This window comes from Bidens hawaiensis, unplaced genomic scaffold, assembly GCF_021521415.1.
Source record: "Bidens hawaiensis isolate Kalapana, Puna unplaced genomic scaffold, B.hawaiensis_p1.1 tig00012557_1, whole genome shotgun sequence".
Classification (NCBI taxonomy): domain Eukaryota; kingdom Viridiplantae; phylum Streptophyta; class Magnoliopsida; order Asterales; family Asteraceae; genus Bidens; species Bidens hawaiensis.
Window position 1 is genome coordinate 1 of NW_027492029.1, and position 8,407 is coordinate 8,407.

Here is an 8,407-nt window from a genome sequence, read left to right on the forward strand (position 1 = left end):
TCTGTGTTAGATAATGCTACAGTTTGTTGCTTTTTGGTGCTCCACGTGATAGCTGCACTTCCAATAGTAAATACATTAGCAGATGTACTTTTTCGGTCATCAACACTTCCAGCCCAGTCACTATCTGAAAAACCGGTTAAGATTACTTCTTGAACGTCACTTTCCCGTTTATACCAAAGCCCATACTTTAAAGTTCCAGCAATGTAACGCAAGATCCTCTTGGCTGCTCCAAAGTGCAGCTTGGAAGGACTTTGCATGTACCTTGACACAAGACTCACAGAATAGGCAATATCAGGCCTAGAATGTGTGAGGTATATAAGGCTCCCAACCAGGCTTCGGTATACTTCTGCATCTGCCTTATCTGCATTATCATTCAGCTGCAACCTTTCGTTTGCATTCATTGGAGTTTCTTCTGCATTGCACCCATCCATACCAAACCGGGCTAAAAGATTCATGGCATACCTTTCTTGCGACATGAAGATCCCTCCTTTTGATTGATGAATCTCCAGTCCCAAGAAATAAGATAGCAAACCTAGATCAGTCATTTCAAATGTGGACATCATTCCCTGTTTAAATTCAGACACAAGCACCGGGTTAGAGCTGGCACATATGATGTCATCCACATATAGGCATACGTTGATGATATCATTTGTGTCATATTGTTTAACATATAGTGTGGGCTCGTTTTTGCTCCTTAGGTACCCATTTGACACAAAATACTCGTCTATCTTCGAATACCAGGCCCTCGGGGACTGCTTCAAACCATATAGAGCTTTTTATAAATGATAGACTTTGTCCTCTTCTCCTTCGATTTCGAAACCTTCCGGTTGTTGAACGTAAATTTCTTCCTCAAGATCACCATTGAGGAATGCAGATTTCACATCAAGTTGATGTATGCTCCACCCTTGATGTGCTACAGCAGCCAAAACTAGACGAATAGTTTCAAAACGAGCCACCGGGGCAAATGTTTCTTCGTAATCTATGCCCTTCTTTTGTGAGTATCCTTTCGCGACCAAGCGAGCTTTGTACTTAGAGATTGTGCCATCAGGTCCAAGTTTCGTCTAGAATAACCATTTGAGTCCCACCAAGTTCTTACCAGGTGGTAAAGTAACCAACTTCCAGGTACCATTTCTTTCAATAGCTCTCAGCTCTTCATTCATCGCCTGCCTCCATTCATTCTTAGAAAAAGCCTCATTAAATGTGGATGGGTCAGAGACACTTAATGCAAATTGACAAGTAAAAAAATCAGGGGGCACTTCCATTTCAATTGTTGAAGCATAAACATCATTTAGTGATTTTGTTCTCAAAATAGGTGAAGACGAACTCGCACCAGATTGGTTTGAGTTGTTAGCACTAACATTAGTAGTCATTGGAGACTGCATAGGCAGTGGTGAATGTCTACCATTGTTGGTGCTAGAGGATGAGACATCACCTGGAGTGCTAGAGGATGAGATATCACCTGGACTTTGAGGAGATGTAGTTGTACCAGAATCACTTGCTGCAACATAATCACTTGAATTCCCCATTTGTTCACATGCCAAGACTGGAAAAGGATCAACATAGTACCTTTCAAACATTTGCTTTTCACTCTTGAGAGTGGTTTCCCAGTCCCATTGTGCCTCTTCCACAAAGACCACATTTCGACTGACCATAAACTTCTTGGTTGTAGGGTTGTATAGGCGATACCCGCTGCTTTGAGCAGAATAACCAATGAACACGCACTTCTCTGATTTGTTGTCAAGTTTTCTTCGCCCCTGTGATGGTATTAGACTATAGGCAATGCATCCAAAAACTTCTAAGTACCTGACCGATGGCTTCTTATTTGACCAGGCCTCAGTTGGTGTTTGGCCTACAATGGCGGTGGTAGGTGACATATTGATTAAATGAACAGCAGTAGCAACAGCTTCGGCCCATAAGAAATTTGGTACCTTCTTTTCCTTTAACATACTTCTTGCTAGGCCCATGATGGTTCGATTTTTTCTTTCCACAACCCCATTGTGCTCGGGGGTGTGAGGGATAGTTAGCTCTCTCTTAATCCCATGAGCTTCACAGTAAGTGGTGAACTCATTTGAGCAAAACTCACCACCCCTGTCAGTGCGCAACACTTTTATACTACTCTCACTTTGATTCTCGATCATAGACCTGAACACTTTAAATCTTTCAAACGCTTCAGATTTATTAGAGATAAAGTAAACCCAACAAACACGGATTAGGTCATCAATGAACAACAAATAGTATAAGCTTTTTCCAAGACTTGGGGTTTGCATAGGACCACAAAGGTCTGCATGCACTAGCTCCAATCTTTTCGTAGCACGCCATGATTTTGACATGAATGGAAGCTTTGACTGCTTACCCATAATACACCCTTCACAAGTTGGACCACGACTAATGATGGGTAGCCCAGTAACCAGGTTCCTATCACGTAGATGCTTTAAACTATCATAATTAAGATGCCCATACCTCAAATGCCACAGTTCAGTGAGGGAGAGTGGTGACGGTTCATCACTACATGCTTGTGCCTTTGTAGCATCTAGAAGGAACATGTTGTTACTTGACACAGGGATCTTCATAACAGGTACACCATTTTGTTTTATCATACATTTCCCATCTTCAAAATGCAATGAATACCCCTTTTTCATGAGTTGACCTACACTAAGTAGGTTATACTCAAGTCGAGGGGCATAATACACATCATCAAGAACCTTATGACCACCATTTCCTGTGTCAATACGGAACGTACCTTTTCCTTCAACCATTAGCTTCTTTTTGTCACCTAATTGTACTTCCAACTTGAAGGTATCATTCAGTTGGGTAAATATGGACTTAGACCCTGTCATGTGGTTAGAACAACCAGAATCAATGAACCACAGGCTATTAGTATTACCCGTTGTTGAGGCATGTGTCATAAGACTGAATGATTCTTCAGGGTGTGTGATGATTGCCATGAATAGTCGTTGCTCATCTTTGGGTTCACTTTCTTCTTTCGCCTCTTCAGCCACATTTGCTTGCGGATCGTCATTATACCAACAATCTTTCTTGAAGTGACAAAATTTGTTACACAGGGTGCATTGTGGCACTTTACTTTTGTCAAACCCACGACCTCTACCTCGTCCTCTAAAGGAGCCGCGCCCTCGGCCTCTAACTCCAACATTGCTACTCGAACGAGGTTGAGAATTTTTGTAGTTTAACAGCCTTAACTTGGGAGTCCCCTTGGAACTCCATCTGTAGTATCTGCCAGCTTTCATGAGCAGACTTTGCTGAAGCAATTCTTGAAAACAATTGGTCATGCACACCTTGTTGGATAATCGCCATAGCATGTGCATCCCTTCTTTTAGCAACTCTCAATCGACCTTCATCTTTCTCGTTTCTATCCAAGCCTTGGTCCACCAGATCCCACAAATCTCGGGACATGAGGATCGTCTTCATTCTGATGCTCCAGTGTTCATACCCTTCGCCTTTGAACATAGGGATCGGGGTAGGAGCAGTGGGCATGGTGCTAGTTTGTTCGGCCATGGGAATGATCGGAAAGTAGGGTTAATGAAGTTTTAGGGTTGATCTCACACAGTGCTCTGATACCACTGATGGTATTAAAACTCTAAACGTTTGAGATAACAGATAAACAATGATAATTGATCGGAGAAAACTTTAGGGTTTTATTGACTGAATTGCATGAATTACAAGATAACAAAAAGCCTTTATATAAAGGCTGAAAACATAACGTAAACTACAAAACAAACTCAGCTAAGAAGCTGCTAAAGAACCGGCCAAATATGGAGACCACAGGCAACGGCATTTATTCAAAATAAACGTGAATAAAAACAAACTTGACTTGAACCATGCAACCCTCTAAATAGATCCGACCCGAGAGTTGAATTATTTTTTAATATAGCATACCTGTGTTTGTGCACTTGCATAGAGTTTGGTCTAATGGTTATGCTCTTTGGTGGAGAATTAGCCTAGAGCTTATGATTTGATTGGTTGGGTCAATGTAGTTGGACTTTGGCCTCTATAATGGTACAAGAAGGGAGACTATTCTTGTTCGAAGGGTTTCCGATTGTTGTTGTTGGGTCTGTTCTATTATGAAGCAAACTTTAAGCACCACAAGAAAAACCGTTCGAAGGTCCTACATCTTAGCCTTTTAAATACTCATCAAGTCACTATATGCTTAATATGCATCAAGGGCATAATGTTTGTACTCAAGTTCATATGATAAGAGAGAACTGGATCAACTCTAGTACGTAACGGCTCTATCTGATACGTACGGAAGCCCATTAAACCAACACTAATTAATGGCTCAGATCTCAAGCATATATTAGTAAAGATCTTTGATTAATTGTTATGTTATACTTACAACTACATCAATCTTAAAGATAAATATATTAAATGTTTGGATTTTATTGATAAGGAATACGGCTAAAACGAGAAAATTACATTAGTCAATTTCTTGTAACTTATATTTTTAAAATAACCTTATTGGGCGTGCAAAGGTGTTATGTACCTTGGTTTTTTAGCAACTTCCTAAATCAGTTTTACCTATGCATAATGAATAACTAAATGAAAGCGTCATTTGTCACAATAATATAACAAATCATTTACTTATCCCACTTCTTTTTCTTTATTTCTAAATTTGTAATACTATATATCATCTATGTTTTTACATCTCTTTTTCACATAATAAATTATTCTTTAGTTTCACATAACAAAGATGAGGGCAATTTAACATTTTCCTTTGCAAAGTCTATAAATGGACGTTCAAATTGAAGAAACAAAAACCACACCACACCAACAATGAAGTAAACAATCTTCATCATCTCTCTCCTCATCTTCCTCTCTCTCCCCACCCCCTCCCTCTCCGTCTCCAAACCATGCAACAAAAACGACAAAAAAGTCCTCTTTCAAATCAAGAAATCCCTAGGAAACCCTTACCACTTAACCTCATGGAAGAAGAATGAAGATTGCTGCACATGGTACAGTCTCAAATGCAACAAAGCCACCGGCCGTGTCGTCGAACTCACCGTCTCCACCGGCAACATTTCCGGCCAAATCCCACCTGAAGTCGGTAACCTTCCGTACCTCCAATACCTAGAGTTCCGAAAACTCACCAACCTCACCGGTCAAATCCCATCATCCATTTCCAAACTTACCTCACCATGCTCTCATTAAGCTGGACTAATCTCACTGGTCCAATCCCTTCATTCCTTAGCCAACTCAAAAACCTAAACTACCTAGATTTATCATTCAATAAACTCACCGGCTCTATCCCACCAGAGCTTGCAACGTTACCGAAATTGACCTCAGCAGAAACAAGCTAACCGGTGTAATCCCGGAATCATTCGGGAAGTTCAGCAAAAACTTCCAGTCTCTTCACCTTTCACATAACCAGCTAACTGGACAACTACCCAAATCTTTAAGACACTTAAACTTCTCCACCATAGACTTTTCACGAAACAAATTGACAGGTGATTTAAGCATGTTTTTTGGACGAAACAAGACGATCCAAATAGCTGATTTTTCAAGGAACACCTTCCAGTTTGATATTTCGAAGTTTGTATTTCCGGCTAGTTTGACGTGGTTAGATTTGAATCATAATAAGATTTATGGAAGTCTACCGGCTTCTTTGAGGGGACTAAATTTGAAGAACTTGAACGTGAGTTATAATAGGTTATGTGGGAACATTCCTAAAGGTGGAGAGCTGCAGAATATGGCTACCACGTCTTATTTTCATAACCGGTGCTTGTGTGGGTCTCCGTTGCCAGCTTGTTCTAAAGGATCTGGACTGTCCTAAATAAAGTTATGTTATAATTGAATAAGTTTATTGTGATATGATACCCTAATTCAGGGCTTTTAAATGTTTATCAATGAATGTGTGCAACGCTTTTATTTCAAGGCCGTTCTTAATTGAACCCTAAACTTGACTATATATGTACCTTGTTTTAGTGATCCCCAAGGGCTTCACCGTAATTTAATGATTAGCTCTCATGAAGATTATGTGATAATATGGAAGTTTAAGTTATCACACACATCTTGACAATCATATATTAAGTGTGTCCTCAAATTCATGATGATCGTTCTCACTTATTAGTCATTAGTCACACAATAACCATTTTTCAATCAATACTAACTTTTTACCCTACTTAGGGTATGTGTGGTGGTTAAGGAGAAGGAGCGACAAATTGTAATTGAGGGTGACAAGTAGAGGGGAACACCGCCCCCGGGCGAAATGTGGCGTGGGCGACATACAGTTGCCACCTTGTGTTGTTTTATTATTATAAGTTGGTGTGTGTGATATATATACATATGTGTGTGTGTATTGGGCTACCACACCACTACACCAAAACAAAAACCACATATTTGCTAACTGGGCGTCACATGACATAAATCGTCATATTTTGTAGTCATTTTTGTAGTCATTTACTACACATAGCCTTAGAGCATATGGAGTCCTTTCATTTTTCCCATTTTATCTTGCATGTAGCATCATTTTCACATTACTTTCTCATTTATTTTGAAATTAATTAAGTTAATATCAAACAATATGTAAAACTATGTTTAATATGATAATGTAGCGGGTAAACTATAGTAGCAACAAAAATAAACAAATAATTATGGCACTAATCCTCTAAAAAGTTCCTATACACTCCCCTATGGAAGACTACAACTGAGTTTAAACAAAAACCAAAAGCAAGATTCAGATTTGAGAGAATACTAATTCCAGTTTGTTGGACACAATATGTCAACTTTACAAAAGTACGGGTAGGCAAATGAAAATTGTATATGGCATGATTCTCAAAAGTACTCCATTTAAACAAAAATAATTTTCACATTTTATTCATTTGTAGTATACTAGTTTTTATCCCCTGTATTACGGGATTGTTTTATATTTTTTGTTCTAATATTTATTTATTTTTTTAATTTATATTTTTTTTATTGTATGAAAGTTAATAATATACTTATGGTTTGATGATAAATTGTTTCACAAATAAATGAGATGTTATAACTCGGTTTAAAAGCTATATGGTTTTGATGAGGCCCAAGACCCGTTTATTTGTTTTACTACGAAATTGGTTTTTTAATTATAAATAATATTTATAAAAGATAATAATATACTTATGGTTTGATGAGACCTAAGACCCGTTTATTTTTTTTTACTATCAAATTGGTTTTTTAATTTAAATAATATATATATCTTTTTTAAAATAAATAAGATATTATTTTTTGTTATATCCTATTTTATAGGATTTTTACATAAATAATTTGGTGAGAATAACTTTTAATTTAATAAGATGTTATAACCCGTTTAAGGAATATCTGGGTTTGGTAAGACCCATACTCATAATTCGGGTCAAATGCATGAGAAGCATTCAATTAAAAATCAAGCAAATCTGGTGACTCCAAAAAAAAAGGGAGCGACCACATCACGACACGTATGATTTTTATATCTTCATTTATATATATTATAGATTAGTATTGTAAAAATGAATAAATAAATGAGTAGCTTGTGACAAAAAGTTACATATACGTCTCTCATATATTTCATAATATGTAATATCACTTACTTGAGACGAATATGTGTAGAAATTTATAGTTTTTTAGTAGTGGAAAAATATACGTAATCATGTTAATCACATATTTTTTATTTTTATATACAATGGTCTTTACTAATTAGAAAAATTCCCTACAGTTGTTTCATACGAGTTTTCATCTTTTGAAATTGTTGCATTACATATTTGACCGAAACCCGTTAAAAGAAAACTCTTTATATGTAACAAATGTAAGAATTGTTCATGTATCCATCCCTCATCTTATTACACAATTCCCAACCTCACATGAGGCAAGACTAAGGTTGTTTTTTCAATAACTTTCTAATCACCCTAATTTTGATCAAATCTTACCCAAAAGTACATGAGGAGCGCCTTTTTAAACTAGTGTACATGTATTTCTTCGAAGATTCAACGATTATATAATGCAAGACAAGGTTTATAGAGAAACAAAAGAAGCTCTAATGCTACTTGTCGAAGACGAATCAAGGAGTTATTTACAAGCCAAAGATAACATATTTTGGGTGAAAGCAATGGAAGTCTCCTTAGATCTACTAAAAAAAGTATGTGGACTATAACGGAACTTCCTAGCTAAGGATCAAGGCCATCAAGCTCAAATGGATGTTTAAACTTAAGCGTGATGAGCCAGAAAAATTGTGGTATAAGGTTAGGCTCATATCGAAAGGCTCTATGCAACAACACGGGATCAATTTTAGCAGTTATTTACAAAGAGCCAACACTTTGACAAACCGTTGAGGATCAAACTCTAGGAGACGTGAGAGCTACTTGGTCTTGAATATGTTAGGATTAAACGCACACACGAAACTGAACACACACACGAAAGCAGTAAACGAACACGAGGATTTAAC

At 37.5% G+C, this 8,407-nt stretch overlaps 1 pseudogene; it reads left to right on the forward strand.

The window, feature by feature from the left end:
• The first annotated feature begins 4,788 nt into the window (after nt 1-4,788).
• LOC143541372 (polygalacturonase inhibitor-like) lies at nt 4,789-5,911 on the forward strand (annotated as a pseudogene).
• The last annotated feature ends 2,496 nt before the right edge of the window (nt 5,912-8,407 follow it).